Consider the following 15,895-nt stretch of genomic DNA (forward strand, 5'->3'; position numbering starts at 1 on the left):
TATTAATATAATATATATTATTTATTTATTATATTAATTATTTTAATAATTAATAATTATTTAATTATTAATTAAATTTAATTTAATTATATAAAGACTTTATCTTTAAGTAACCTTTACACCCAATATGGGGCTTGAACTTAGTAACTTGAGATCAAGAGTCACATGCTCCACCAACTGAGCCAGCCAGGCGCCCCCAATAATTACTTTAAATGTAAATGGAATAAATGCTATAATCAAAAGACACAGGGCAACTGGATGGATAAAAAACCAAGACCCATCTATATGCTGCCTGGAAGACGCACAATTCAGACTAAAAACCCATACAGACTGAAAGCAAACAGATGAAGAAAGATACTCCACACAAATGGAACAAAAAACAAGCTGAGGCACCAATATTTCTGTTAGACAAAATACACTTTCAAACAAGGACTGTAACAAGAGACAAAGGAGGGAATTACATAATGATAAAAGGTTCAATCCAACAAGAAGATATAACAATTGTAAATATATATGCACCCAACATAAGAGCATGAAAACATGCAAAGCAAATATTAACAGACATAAAGGGTAAAATTAACAGTAATACTATAATAGTAGCGGACTTAACACTCTACTTACATCAATGGATGACAATCCACACAGACAATAAGGGAACAGTGGAAATGAATGACATATGAAACCAGATGGACTTAACAGATATATACAGAACATCCCATCCAAAAATGGAATACCAATTCTTTTCAAATGGACATGGAACATTCTCCAAGATAGATAGATAACATGTTAGCCCACAAAACAAATCTCAATAAATTTTAAAAGACTGAAATCATATACAACATCTTTTCTGACAAGAGTGGTATGAAAATAAGATATAAATTACGAGAAAAAAAAAACCTGGAAAAAACCCACAACCACGTGGAGGCTAAACAACTAATGGTCAACCAAAAAATCAAAGAGTTAATCAGAAAATACCTGGAGACAAATGAAAATGGAAATACAATGGTTCAAAAGCTTTGAGATAGAGCAAAAAAAGCTCTAAGAAGAAAGTTTATAATGATACAGGCCTATCTCAAGAAACAAGAAAAATCTCAGATCAACTATCTAACTTTATACCTAAAGGAGCTAGGAAGAGGAAGAAACAAAAGGCCCAAAGCGAGTAGAAGGAAGTAAATAATAAAGAGCAGAACAGAAAGAAGTGAAATACAGATTAAAAATACAACAGAAAAAAAGACAGTAAAACTAAGAGCTTGAATATTGAAAAGATAAGCAAAACTGATTGATAAAAGCATAGCCAGACTCATCAAATAAGAAAGGGGGGAAGGACTCAAATAAGTAAAATCAGAAATGAAAGAGAAGTAACAACCAATACCACAGAAATACAAAGGATTACGAGACTACAAGAATTTGCACACCAACAAACTGGGAAGAAACTGGAAGAAATGGATAAAGTCCTAGAAACATAGATCCTCCAAGACTGAATTGGGAAGAAATAGAAAATCTGAATAGATCAATTACTTATATACAAATTGAATCAATAATAAAAAACACCTCCCAGGGCACCTGGGTGGCTCAGTCGGTTAAGCGTCCGACTTCAGCTCAGGTCACAATCTCGCGGTCTGTGAGTTCGAGCCCCACGTCGGGCTCTGGGCTGATGGCTCGGAGCCTGGAGCCTGCTTCCGATTCTGTGTCTCCCTCTCTCTCTGCCCCTCCCCCATTCATGCTCTGTCTCTCTCTGTCTCAAAAATAAATAAAAACATTAAACAAAAAATTAAAAACAAAACAAAACAAAAACCTCCCAAGAAATAAAAATCTAGGACCAGATGGCTTCATAGGTGAATTCTACCAAAGAGTTAAAAACTAAGTAATGCGCATTCTTTTCAAACAATTCCAGAAAACAGAAAAGGAAGGAATGCTTCCAAATTCATTCTATGAGGCCAACGTTACCCTGATACCAAAACCAGACAAAGAAGCTACAAAAAAATAAAATTACAGAACAATGTCCCTGATAAACATAGATTTAAAAATCCTCAACAAATGTTAACCAATGACATTAAGCAATACATTAAAAGGATCATTCACCACAAGTAGGATTTATTTCAGGGATGCAAGGATGGTTCAATATCTACAAATCAATCAATGTGATACACCACATTAACAAAATAAAAGATACAAGTCATATGATCATCTCAATAAATGCAGAAAAAAAACATCTGAAAAATCCAACATTTATTCAAGACAAAAACTCAACAATGTGGGTTTATTTATTTAAAAAAAAAAACCCTAATGTTTTATTTTATTGTTGAGAGAGAACGTGCGCTTGGGAAAGGGGCAGAGAGAGAGGGAGACAGAGGATCGGAAGCAAACTCTAACCGAGTCTAATGCAGGGCTCCAACTCAAAAACGGCAAGACCACGACCCAAGGTAAAGTTGGACACCTAACCGACTGAGCCACCCAGGTACCCCAACAATGTGGGTTTAGAGTGAACATATGTCAACATAAAAAAGGTCATATATGACAAAGCAGGAGATAAGATCATACTGAATGGTGCAAAGCTCAAAGGTTTTCCTCTAAGATCAGGAATAAATAGGGAATTCCACTCTTGCCACTTTTATTCAAAGTAGTACTGGAAGTCCTAGTTACAGCGATCAAACAAGAAAAAAAAATAAAAAGTAACCAAAGTGGTAAGAAGGAAGGAAAACTGTCCTACTTGCAAATGACATGATACACTATATAAAAAGAAAACCAAAAAGACTCCACCAAAATCTATTAGACCTTATAAATGAATTCAGTAAAATTGCAGGAGACAAAATTGATATGCAGAAATCTGTTGCATTTCTATAAACTAATAACAAACCAGCAGAAAGAGAAATTAAGAAAACAATCCCATTTACAATTGCATCAAAAACAGTATCTAGGAACAAATTTAACCAAGGAGGTGACAGGCCTATACTCTGAAAACTATAAGACACTGGTGAAAAAAAAATGAAGACAACACAAATAAATGGAAAGATACACCATGGTCATGTATTGAAAGAATTATTACTGTTAAAATATCCACATTGCCCAAAGCAATCTACAGATTCAATGCAATCCCTATCAAAATACTACAGGTAATTTTCAAAAAACTCAAACAAATAATCCTGAAATTTGAAAGGAACCACAAAAGACCTAGAATAGCCAAAGCAATCTTACAAAAAAAGAACAAAGCTGGGGTATGAAAATAAAAAGCTTTTGCAAAACAAAGGAAATAATCAACAAATCTAAAAGGCCCCCTACAGAATGGGAAAAGATATTTGCAAATGACATATCTGATAAAGGGTTAGTATCCAAAATATATAAAGAACTTATAAAATTCACACCCAGGGGCATCTGGGTGGCTCGGTAGGGTGAGTGCCCGACACTTGATTTCAGCTCAGGTCATGATCTCATTGTTCGCGAGATCAAGCCCAATGTCAGGCTCTGTACTGACAGCACAGAGCCTGCTTGGAATTCTCTCTCTCTCTCTGTCTCTCTCTCTCTCTCTCTCTCAAAATAAATAAACTTAAAAAAAAAACTCATACCCCAAAAAGGGAATAATAATAATAATAATAATAATCCAATTAAAATTTGGCAGAACACAAGAATAGACATTTTTCCAAAGAAAGCACAAAAAAAGACACAGGAATGATGCAGCAGAATAAAGAGCCCAAGAATAGCCCATGGTTATAAGGTCAATTAAGACAAAGGAGGCAAGCATATACAATTGGGAAAACACAGTCTCTTCAATAAATAGTGTTGTGAAAACTGAACAGCTACATGCAAAAGAATGAAACTAGACCCCTTTCTTATGTCATATACAACAATAAACTCAAAATGGACTAAAGAACGAAACGTAAGACCTGAAACCATAAATCTCCTAAAAGAAAACACAGGTAACAAACTCTGGGACGTCAGCTTTAGCGCTGTTTTTCTGTTTTTCCCACTGTTGGTGGGAATGCAAACTGGTACAGCCATGGTGGGAAACAGCAGGGAGCTTCCTCAAACAATTAAAAATAGAAATACCACACAATCCAGTAATTCCACGTCAGGGTACGAAAAAAGCCAAAACACTAATTCCAAAAGATGTATGTACCTCTATGTTTATGGTACTATGGTTTACAATAGCCAAGATACAGAAGCACCCTGAATACCCATTGATAGACGAACGGGTAAGGATGACGTGCAGTGTGTGTGTGAGTGTGTGTTGAAATATTACTCAGCTATAAAGTCAGCTATCTTGCCATTTGTGACAACATGGATGGACCTAGAGGGTATTATGTTAAGTGAAATAAGTCAGACTAAGAAAGGCAAATACCATACGATTGTATTTATATGTGGAATCTAAAAAACAAAACAAACAAAACAGAAACAGACTCACAAACAGAACGATCTGGTAGTTGCCAAAGGAGAGGGGTTTGGGGGGATGGGCAAAAGAGGTAAAGGCAATTAAAAGGTACAAACTTCCATTTATCAATAAGCCACAGGGATGTAAAGTACAGCTAAGGGAATACAATCAATGGTATTGTAATAACCTTGTACGGTGACAGGTGGTGAGCATTTCTTAATGTATACAATTGGTAAATCACTAAGTTGCAAACCTGAAACTAATATTATATTGTATGTCAACTGCATTTCAGTTATATATATATATATGTATACACTATATTTCATACACACACACACACACACACACACACACTTAACATTTACAGCAAATCATTTTGAGTGAATCAAGTCACTTTAACTTCAAATGAAACTACTTTGGCCCCTAAAAAGAAACTCAATCCAAATATATAATAAGCATAAAAAAGTACTGAGAAAGCATAAAATAACATTTCAAAATCATTTTGAAAGAAAAAGTAGGTGAAATCAGAAGTAACAAGAGACCAATCCAAGAGTAACTCATTTAAAAAGACACCTACGGGGGTGCCTGGGTAGCTTAGTCAGTTAAGCATCTGACTGTGGCTCATGTCATGATCTCACGGCTCGTGAGTTCTAGCCCCGAGTTGGGCTCTGTGCTGACAGCTCAGAGCCTGGAGCCTGCTTCGGATTCTGGGTCTCCCTCTCTCTGCCCCTCCCCAGCTCACATTCTCTCTCTCTCCCTCAAATATAAATAAACTTAATTTAAAAAATTAAAAAGACACCTATGTTCTTCAAGACGTCAAATTATGTCCAAAGATTTTTTTTAAAGTTTATTTATTTTATGGGGGGGGGGGCGTAGAATGTGAGCAGGGGAGAGGCAGAGAGAGAGGGGAAAGAGAGAGTCTCAAGCAGGCTCCAGGCTGTCAGCACAGAGCCCGACGCAGGGCTCAATCCCACAAACCATGAGAAGTTGGCTGCTTAGTCAATTGAGTCACTCAGGCATCCCAAAATTATTTTAATAGAAAATGCCACTCTTTAGCTTGAAAGCTGACACTGACTATAACTTATCGCTGTCATGAAGAACTGGGAACAGCCTGCTTTCTCCTGCACCACACACAGATATCTGGTTTGGTAACTCCCACTGGACAGAAACATCCTTGACTAGAACAATGGGCTACATTTTAGTGAAGCGTGAGTTTAGTGAAACTCTTCATGTATTTTTTTTAATTCCAATTTTTTTCACAATACCTGTACACAATATCGTGGACTACATTTTATCGGACATTTTCCAAAACACAGCACCCCGGTACTATATCCCGGCCAAAAAAGAAGTGTTACTTTTATCTCCACCATCTATCCACTACTAACTCATGTCAGGCACAATCTTTGGAAATATTAAAAAATGCCAGTGTGTACACATAAAATTTCCCAGTATCTCTGGCTCTGGCACACTACAGAAGCAAGTGTAGATAAGGAGGGAGCCACTCACACTAGTGAGTTTAGCAGTTTTGTTTTTGTTCGTTTTTCCAATTTATTTTGAGAGAGAGAGAGAGAAAACATGAACGGGGGAGGAGCAGACAGAGAGGGAGAGAGAGAATCCCAAGCAGGGTCCGTGCTGCCACACACACCATGAGATCATGACCTGAGCCAAAATCAAGAATCGGATGCTCAACCGACTGAGCCACCCAGGCGCCCCCAGCACTTTTGTTTTTAAATACAAGTCTGGCTGTGTTACGGAGTACTGATATCCATATGTTAGTGATAAGTACATAATGGGCAAATCATCATGGATTCAGCATTCAAAAACCAGATAAATACAGAATCCTGTAAAGACTAGTCAGTGATCAAAATGAAATTAAAAGAAGGCGTCCTGCAATAATTTGGAGCTATGCTGCAAAAAAAAAAACACCAAAAAACCCCCAAAAAACAAAAAACAGCATAAGATCTGAGGGACACTGAGCAGGGATCTCTGAACATTTTGCTAGAAAAACAGTTAGCAACAGGCACACGGCTTCCATTCCCTTCCTGGCTACGTTTGTTTCAAAACACCTATTTCTCTTTTGGGGGTGATGAAAGTGTTCTAAAATGGATTGTGGTAATGGTTGCCCAACTCTGTGAAGATACTAAAAACCACTGAATTGTACCCTTTAGATGGGGGAATTGTAGGGCAGTTGAATTACAGCTCCATAAAGTTGTTACGTACTCTCAAGAACATATTTGTGGAGCCTAGTGTTGTACACAAAAAACAGCTGTGATTGGCTGTGGCTATGAAGGAGTCTCAATTTGATTTACCCTTGCAGTTTTTTTTCCAGTTCCCAATGAACATGCACACACACGCACACACGCACACACACCTGTGCACACACGTGCAACACACATGCACACAGCTTTGGGCATTAAAACATTCGGAATGCTTTCTTTGCTCTTCAAAAAGATCCACTTCCAAAGTACCTTATTCAAAATATCTCGCCAACTTTAACACCCTCCTCTGATCCTTCCTCTTTATTTCTCCAGCATGTTTTCTAGTGTGCCTGGTTTAGCGGTGAGGCTCTTATATAATGCCCCCCATCAGTCAGAGGTAGAATAAAAAGGAAGTATTGTGGTTAAAAAAATGCAGACTCTAAAACTAGGTTGCATAGTTTTTCATGCTAGCTCTTCTACTTCTCAGGTGTGCAACTTTGGGGGAAGTTATCTAACTTCTCTGTGCCTCAGTTTTCTCATCTGTAAAATGGGGATAACGACACTCCCTGCCTCCATAGCACTGTTGTGTGGTGTGAATGTGTCCACGCATATAAACACTTACAATGGTGCCGTGCCCGTGGTGGGTGCTATAATAACTTAGTAATTACTGCTTCACCATTAGTACCAGTATCGACTCATACCGAGTTGCTTTGTGTTCTCTCTTGCCCCTGCTGGATTGTAGGATATTTCAGGGCAGTGGATATATTTTCTTCCTCCTAGGAGAATGCTTCACATATAATTACTTAACAATTACTTTTTGCTCGTGAACGTTTAAATAAGACATTTATACGATGCTAAAAATGTGTAAATTCTTTAGTAAATCCCAAACTCACTTTGCCAAATTGTGCAAGAAGCTATACAGGTACCGAATAATGGTTAGAATCTCCACTGCTGAAATCTTGGTTTCCCTCTGTCAAGTGAAAGATGAGAAGCATGCAAGAATCCTTTGGGCTAACAAGTTAGTTAGTTAGTTACTTATTGAGAGAGGGTGCAAGTGAGCGAGGAGCAGAGAGGGAGAGAGAATCCCACAAGGGGCAGAGAAGGAGAGAGAGGGAGGGAGATGGGGAGGGAGAGGGCCTGGAAGTCCCGAACCATGAGATCATGACCTGAGCCTAAGTCTGATGCTTAACCAATCGAGCCACCCAGGCGCCCCTCTTTATATTATTATTGAAAAAGCACTTGGTTAAAAACCAAGGGCCCTACGTTCTGCTCCTACTTAGCTCCATCTCAGACGATGGGACCTACCTTCGGCAAGTTGTTCAACCTCATTGAGCACACTACTGAAGTAAATAATAATTAACCATGCTTCCAAAGAAGGTTGCTCTCTAAGTAAATGACATTATTCTTAACATCTGAGCTTATTACCTGAGGACAGAATAAGTCTAATTTTTCTAAAAGTACATTTGAATGTTGTCGTTTCATGTTCAAATATGACGGTGATCGCGATGTCTATCTGTAAATGCAGGTAACACTGCCAATACATAATATATCTCGTCAGTACGGTGAGCTAGGCTCCTCAAGTGCACTTGAATATACATTATTGTAATAATCATCATGAAATATATAGTCAATATACAGTGATTTGGACAATGCCTTTCCCGATTCATTCCCTTCTGTACACCTATGGCATTCCATAACCAAGTTGGCCACCCAAGGATCAAAGGTCTTGTCATTTGTCTGACATGGGAAACGAAGAACATTGGAAGTGGGGAATGGAGGGACACTACCTCACGTGCTTCAACCCAAAAGGTTACGCTAGCCCTACGACACCGGAAGCTGCTCTCAATAATCTACTTAGACTTACCCATTCATTTATCAAAACTGCCACTGAACTTGTATCATCTCTAAGGTATCATTTGATTTGTCGCTAGAGTAACTACAATAAAAGCTTAAGAAAACCATAACAACTCAAAACCTACAGGAGACATTATTTAAACAGAATTAACCCTCCTCCCACTGGCTTAACCATTACAAATATTTCAATATTTTCTTCTGTGACGACTTCAAATCTGGAATAGAGACAAATCAAGAAAATATATGACCTCTTTGATTATGAGCACACCAAAAGTTTTCATGTTTAAAGGACACTGTTTGTTGTATACATTTTCCTGCATCTCCCTTTCCCTTCGAAATGAAGATTAAACTTTTAAATCCTATTAAGGTAACCACTATCATATTTAAATATATATCAGGTCAATCGTATTAAAAAATTGATAGTCTCCTTGCATTCAATGTGATGCCATCTTTGATTAAGCAATCAACCAAGCATTTACCTTAAGCCTTCTTGTCTGCCAGGAAACTAGTGCTACTTCTAACCAGTCAGTTCACTATTTAATAAGTGATGTATATTCAAAAAATATCACTCCCGCTGGGATTAAGGTAACATAAAGGAAAGACACAGTTTTCCCTTACATTTCTGGTTCATATATAAATGGCAAATGCCACAAGTTTTAACTAGTTAAGCCATTAATCTACTGAAAGAGTCAATAATAAGAATATCTACTAGGAGGGCACCTGGGTGGCTCAGTCTGTTAAACCGTTAAACCGTTAAACGTCCGACTCTTGGTTTCAGCTCAGGTCATGATCCCAGGGTCGTGGGATCTAGCCCTGCATGGGGCTCTGGGCTGACAACATGGAGCCTGCTTGGGATTCTCTCTCTCCCTCTCTCTCTGCCCCTCCCCTGCTCTCTCTCTCTCACACACACACAATAAAAAAAAAAAAAAATAATAAGTTTTAAAATATAAAATTAAATTAAAAAAAAAAGAACATCTACTCTGTAGCTTGAATTATGCTTAGGACTTTATATGCACTAGCTCATGTAATCCTTAAAACATCAGAGGAGATGTTTACAGAGGAGGCATACATGGCTCAGAGGGATGAAGGGAGTTGCCCCAAGTCACACTGACAACAAGAGGCAGACTCAGGATTTGAACCCAAGCCTATGATTCCAGGGCCCAAGATCTCAGCCATCAATTTCTACTGCCTTCCCACTGAGATACATTAAGTAGTAGAACAGAAAACACTGTTGACATGAAGTTCTTGAGAAAAGAATGGCCATTTCTATAAAATGGGACCAAGAAGCCAAACTCTACAACTCTATTATCCCCGTTTACTGAAAAGACTACAAAAGCACTTGACACAGAATCTAACGACCATCCCTTAATCACCCCTCTATACCCATGTCCTTAGGAGCTCAGGGCAGTAACACAACAATACAACAGCGGCAGCAGGCCCTGTGCGCTGTGACCGGAGCGGCGCAGCAACAATGAAAGTGGGACGGCAATAATCAAAATCAGTGGAAAGATTCGGTGTTCGACTGACGCCCGTTCTGCTCACCGCTTTTCTCCACTTGCCTTTCTCTTCTTCATCTTTCTCATTTGGAGCAAATCAAATCATTTGCTTAGTAACAGGCATTCCTCCAATGCACTGCTCACCCCTTTTCAAAACCATCTAAAACTCGAGAAACCTTCCGTTACCCTCAAAGCACGTGAACCTCGACAACTTTGCTCTACTCTTAAAACACTGCAGTAGCCAGCAATTAACAAAGCAATCTGTATCCTGCATGTGTCGTAAATGAAAGCAGCTTTAAAGTTAGCAGAGGTTAACTTCAATCAGGGACACAGGCAAGCGCTCATAGGATGTTACAAAGCTTTGACCTCATCAATCATGTTGCTTTAAGTTCATGGTCATTGTGTTCTAACAGCCTGTCTTCTGAAGATTGGTCCTTTGGCAGGTCCTTCACTATCAATCTCAGCTATTTCCCACCAATATCAGGAACTCTGTTAGGACTCAACACAGTCGAAGACTTAGATCACTATCAAACAACCAGAGTGTTCCCTTGAAAAAAGTAATGTCTATTACCGTTCCTGAAGGTCATCATGAAATTTAAGGCTCTGAAAATGTCTGCGCACTTGACTTAAGGAACTGACTCAGCACCCTGTGGCCTCAGTGCTTTTCAAAGGGTCACCCCCGGGGTTACCACAGCTGACCCTGCACAGGCAGAGGCTTGCTTTGAAGTTGGGTTTTACCTCCAATTTTCATACGAATACTGCATTCTAAAGCACAATACACAGGAATTTGTTCAAATATTATTAAACATTTTTAATCAGCTACCAGCGAATGTTCTCCTCAATCTTTGTGTAAAATCAATTCTTCAAGAACACACAAGCTGTTTTACTTTGTAGCTCCTGGGGCACACTATCATGTCACCGCCCTGCTCACCCAGTATACCCACTGTACTCTAGTTTGAGGAAAAGAGCACTTCACAGACATTCTATTTGCTTCAACTAGTGCAATGCCTAGAATATAACAGGTACTTAAAACATATCTGTCAGATGAATTGGCAGAATGGTTTGAAGAACTAGTTTTCGGGGCGCCTGGGTGGCACAGTCAGTTAAGCGTCCGACTTCAGCCAGGTCACGATCTCGCGGTCCGTGAGTTCGAGCCCCGCGTCAGGCTCTGGGCTGATGGCTCGGAGCCTGGAGCCTGTTTCCGATTCTGTGTCTCCCTCTCTCTCTGCCCCTCCCCCATTCATGCTCTGTCTCTCTCTGTCCCAAAAATAAATAAACGTTGAAAAAAAAAAAAAGAACTAGTTTTCAAATGCAAGAACATTCTCGAAAAATCTTTGGAGGCATAGAATTACTCCCAAGCCCACAAAGGCAAAAGGTCAAACAGAATATATCAATTATGATTTACAAATGTTGGTAAGAAAGAACAATAAAAATTACATTTCGCTTAGTTTAGTTAGAAAGGAAAGGTTGCCAGGATGTCATATAGGGATAATATTTCAGGGGGCAGAGAGTAGTTAAGGTATTAAAAACCAATTCCATATACTGGACACTAAGATGAGTTTTCTTTTTTTTTTTTTTTTTTAAATTTTTTTTTTCAACGTTTATTTATTTTTGGGACAGAGAGAGACAGAGCATGAACGGGGGAGGGGCAGAGAGAGAGGGAGACACAGAATCGGAAACAGGCTCCAGGCTCTGAGCCGTCAGCCCAGAGCCCGACGCGGGGCTCGAACTCACGGACCGCAAGATCGTGACCTGGCTGAAGTCGGACGCTTAACCGACTGTGCCACCCAGGCGCCCTAAGATGAGTTTTCAATGGTCTGTTGTGTTTTCCTCTGTACATCTTCAGTATTAATGGTTTCAAACTTACAGAGAAAAAGAAAGAATTGTAAGGCACAACTCTGTTTCCATGTAACCACGCATGGTGCGGGAACTACTAAAAGCCAAGAACCATGCCTCATTTGTTTTGTACCTTTCTCCTGCTTTTAATACTGATTTCCATACACATGAGGAGTTCAATAAATATTTAGCAACTGCAACGTTAGGAGTGTCGAATCATGTTAAATAAGTTCTTAACTCAATCCTTCCCCCCCCCCACCCCCCCCAACAAGACCCCCCCAAAAGAAAAACAAAAAAATAAATACTCCTAATGGTACTAGATGAGAGAGTATTGAAAGACCCGGTTCTTGGCTCATTTCAATCACATGACCCTTATCTGTTTTCCTATGATAAAATGAGGATTGTACAGCCAGCCCTCTACTCATAGCTGTTGCCTGAATAAATCAGCATGTATTTACATGCTAATCGGTATGAGAAAGGTATTGGGAAGGAGACAATTGTATATTTACCTCTCTAATCTCCACCACCAACAGCAACAACTTCTTATGTGCAACGAGCTGATTTAAGCACTTTACTCTAAGGTATACAATCCCTTATCTGAAACCCTTGGTGCCAGATATGTTTACAAATTCAAAAATACCCAGGCTTCTGGAGCGGCAGTAACCTGCACATACCATACGATGTAATACCCCAGTAGGGTCTGAGGCACTACCCCGTGAACACACACGGCTAATTCTGCAGCAAAGCCAAATAAAGATTAACGTTAAGTAGAACAAAGACTATAAACACCCTTGTATCAGTCCAAGTCAGACTTTGCCACCACCTGAGTGAGCGTGGCACTCACCAAACCAAACTTTTTGTCAGTTTTCAGAGTTTTTGAAATGTAATTGTTGCAAGCAACAAGTTGTAGACTTGGGTATAAGTCATTTAATCCTTGCAAGCACCCTGAGAGGTACGTTTTGTTACCCTTATCCTACAGATGAGAAATACAAGAGTAACCGACCCGGCCAGTGCCCCACTGCTAGTTCCAGCCCAAACTGGAACATAAGACAGTCCTGCCCCAGGGCTTGTGCTCGCAACAACTGTACTCCGGGACCTCTCAGAAACTGCTTGAGGATGCTTGACAGACGTGGGAAAAGTAAAACGGTATTAAACGATTTAAGTATCCAAAACACTAACCGGAGACACATCACCAAGCGCCATCGATTTGCTATTCCACGACTATTTCTAGAGGGCGTACCATATGCCAGGTGTTCAGGATACAATGATGAGCAAAGCAGGCCAGGTCTAGCTCACCTTCATGAAGTCAGAGACTGGTGGGGAGACAGCCAGGCATCCAATAAACACAATTATGTCACACAAGGCAAGTGTGTGATTACCATTCACGTCCAGAGTTGGAGATCGGGTCAGTGGGTTTGGTGTAAAATAGGACACGGGATTTGAACTGTTTCTTGATGCGTGTGGGGATTTGCAATGACAGGGAAGAAAGGAGACGGCTTCTCCAATAGACGGTGGCATGGCATCCATCCAACAAGCGGTCACTGTGTACCTACTCTATGCCAAGAGTAAAGCTAAGCAGAAAAGTTCCAAAGTGGAGAAAAATCACTTGAAACCCACAGAGGATTTGTGTACGAGAATAATAAGGACACGTAGGGCAGCAGGCCTGGGTCAGACCGTCCAGAATCCTTGAGTGCGAAGCTAAGGAATAGGAAGTAGACTCTGCAGGAGTTGTTGAAGATTATTTTGCAGGTTACTGCCCCATAGTATTAAGATCTACCCCTATGGAATGTCGATGACCATCTGAATTCTGATTTGGGGCCGACCAGACCTCAAAGCTGGGCTGCTTTTGAGCAAGAGCTCAGGGCACAAAACAAATACCAAATCTAAATTAATTTTTTTTTTTTTTTTTTTTTTTGAGAGAGAGAGAGAAAGGATGCAAGTGCACAGAGCAGGGGCGGAGCAGAGAGAAAAGGAGAGAATCTTAATCCATGCTCAGCGTGGAACCCGACGTGGGGGCTTGATCTCACGACAGTAAGATCCTGACCTGAGCTGAAATGAAGAGTTGGACACCTAACCAACTGAGCCACCCAGGCACCCCATAAATCTAAATGAATTTAAGCATGAATAGAATAACCCTAATCTCTTAAAGAATGGTGATTTAAAAACTCTGGAGAGGGGCACCTGGCTGGCTCAGTCAGAAGAGTAGGCGACTCTTGATATCGGGGTTGTGAATTGGAGCCCCATGTTGGGTGTAGAGATTACTTAAATAAATAAATAAAAACTTTTTTAAAAATCTTAAAAAAAAAAAGAAAACTCTGGAGAAGGCAACAAGTAAAGGAAAATGGCAAACTCCTCTAAAAATCTCAAATGCCATTTCTAAAACCTAAGTATTCTTTCCTGTTCAAATGAAACTTCCAACCTTCCAAAGGAAACATATTTCTATGAGAAAATAAAACCTCGTTCTTTGGAAAACAAATGCTTGGGTTGAACAATGATCTGATTTTTAATAAAGCGGGTGATAGCTTACCTCCGGGCACAGGTGACAATATGACAGTGGAAAGTAAACTGCTTTTGAACACATTCACCTCCCGGTCCCCTATCCCCTTATCTAAACAGAGTGGAAGAACTGAATTTATATGTATGTTGTATTTATGCAGCATACATATCAAACAAAGCTTTTCATTCTCAGGTCTTAATGGCAACACCTGAGTAGCTAGACAGCCTCTGCAAAACACATTTTTATTTATTCCCACTGAGTAATTTTTTTCCCAATGACCTCCCACAGAAAAGTAGTTAATAAACACTCTTCAATGGCTTCCCCTTCTTCTGAGCATCAAACCCAAATTCTATCTCAGAATTTCCAGGCCTGGTATTATGACCTGACTCCCTTTAGCCTCTGGAACACCTTTAACAACTCCTCCCACCCCATCTCATGGGGTCCAGCCATCCTGGCTTGCTTTCTGCTCCTCAAACACCCTGAAGTCTATTTTCCTGCCTCTACGTTTCCTTTGTAAACGTAAAATGATGTCATAACTGCTAGGCTGATTATTTCACTTTTCTGTTCTCAAATGTGAGCACTAGATATAGCCCATTTCCAAAACACAGCCGCAAACGTCAGCATGTGCTAATTCACTGTATCTGCCTCCACTCTCAGCTTCTCCATTCAATTTTCTTCGCACACTAATTCCAGCCTGCAAGTGAGTAAATGAGCCTCAGTATGGGAGCTGCTGGGGCAACTGCATGGGGGGAAGGCGACATCGCTGAGAAAATACGTGGTACTGTGTGAAAGCAACTTAAGTGAAGTAATCTCCAGCCCACAGAAAAGGAGTCTCTTTTTTAACCACCTGGTTTGTAAACGCTGCTTCTTGATGGCTTATACAAATAAGAGATGTGCAGTAAGAAACTCTGACTTCTTTAAAAAAAAAAAATTAAAAGCAGGTGCCCCTCCCAACAGAGGCCGTTTTAAACCCCAGATTCCCTCAGTTCCCATCCAATGTGCTTAGTAAACAGCCTACACTAACTTGAGGGACTATCCCAAACCACCAGAATCCTCCCTGAGTACAATAAAAGATGAACATCCCAGTTTGCAGATGGAGAAATGGAAGCAGGCATCAAACGTCCCACCCACTCTCTCTCCTCTTTCTCAGGCCTGCTCAGCAGTGGGGGAAGAATCAGATTTAGGGCCATGTGCTAGGATCGCACACAAACATACACACGGACATACATAACATACATTTCAAGTGGCTGTGGTTCTTGGAGTAAGTTATTGAAACCTAGAAAGAAACTTTTGAGTTCCTTAGCTAATATACTAGAGGATCATTCCCATCAATTTCGGTTAGCCGTAGGCTAGACCGTAAGCTTCCAAGAAAACCATTAGTCAACTGTGATTAAACCAAAGAAGCCAAGACATCCAGAGATGAAGACGTTCGGAGCGGAGTTAAAAGCTTCGAGGAAGCCGAGTGTGCTCCTGACTCGGGAGCCAGCAGCGAAGCCTCCCAAGTTAGAAGATTCTGAGGGAGGGATGAATTGCGAGGCAGAAACCAGAAACTGTTAGAGGGCAAGAGACAGTGGGGCCGAGGCGAGCAGAGGGACCCCAGACCGTCAGGGCAGCGACAGGGAAGCCCGAACGAGAAGATCTTGGAGGG

At 40.2% G+C, this 15,895-nt stretch overlaps 1 protein-coding gene across 3 annotated transcripts in view; it reads right to left on the reverse strand.

Moving 5' to 3' along the window:
- The window catches only part of KLHL13 (kelch like family member 13), a 207,315-nt gene that overhangs the window by 190,772 nt on the left and 648 nt on the right, over positions 1–15,895 (reverse strand). The window lies entirely within an intron of this gene.

Source organism: Herpailurus yagouaroundi, unplaced genomic scaffold (genome assembly GCF_014898765.1).
Source record: "Herpailurus yagouaroundi ecotype Mexico unplaced genomic scaffold, PumYag 67641, whole genome shotgun sequence".
NCBI classification, from domain to species: domain Eukaryota; kingdom Metazoa; phylum Chordata; class Mammalia; order Carnivora; family Felidae; genus Herpailurus; species Herpailurus yagouaroundi.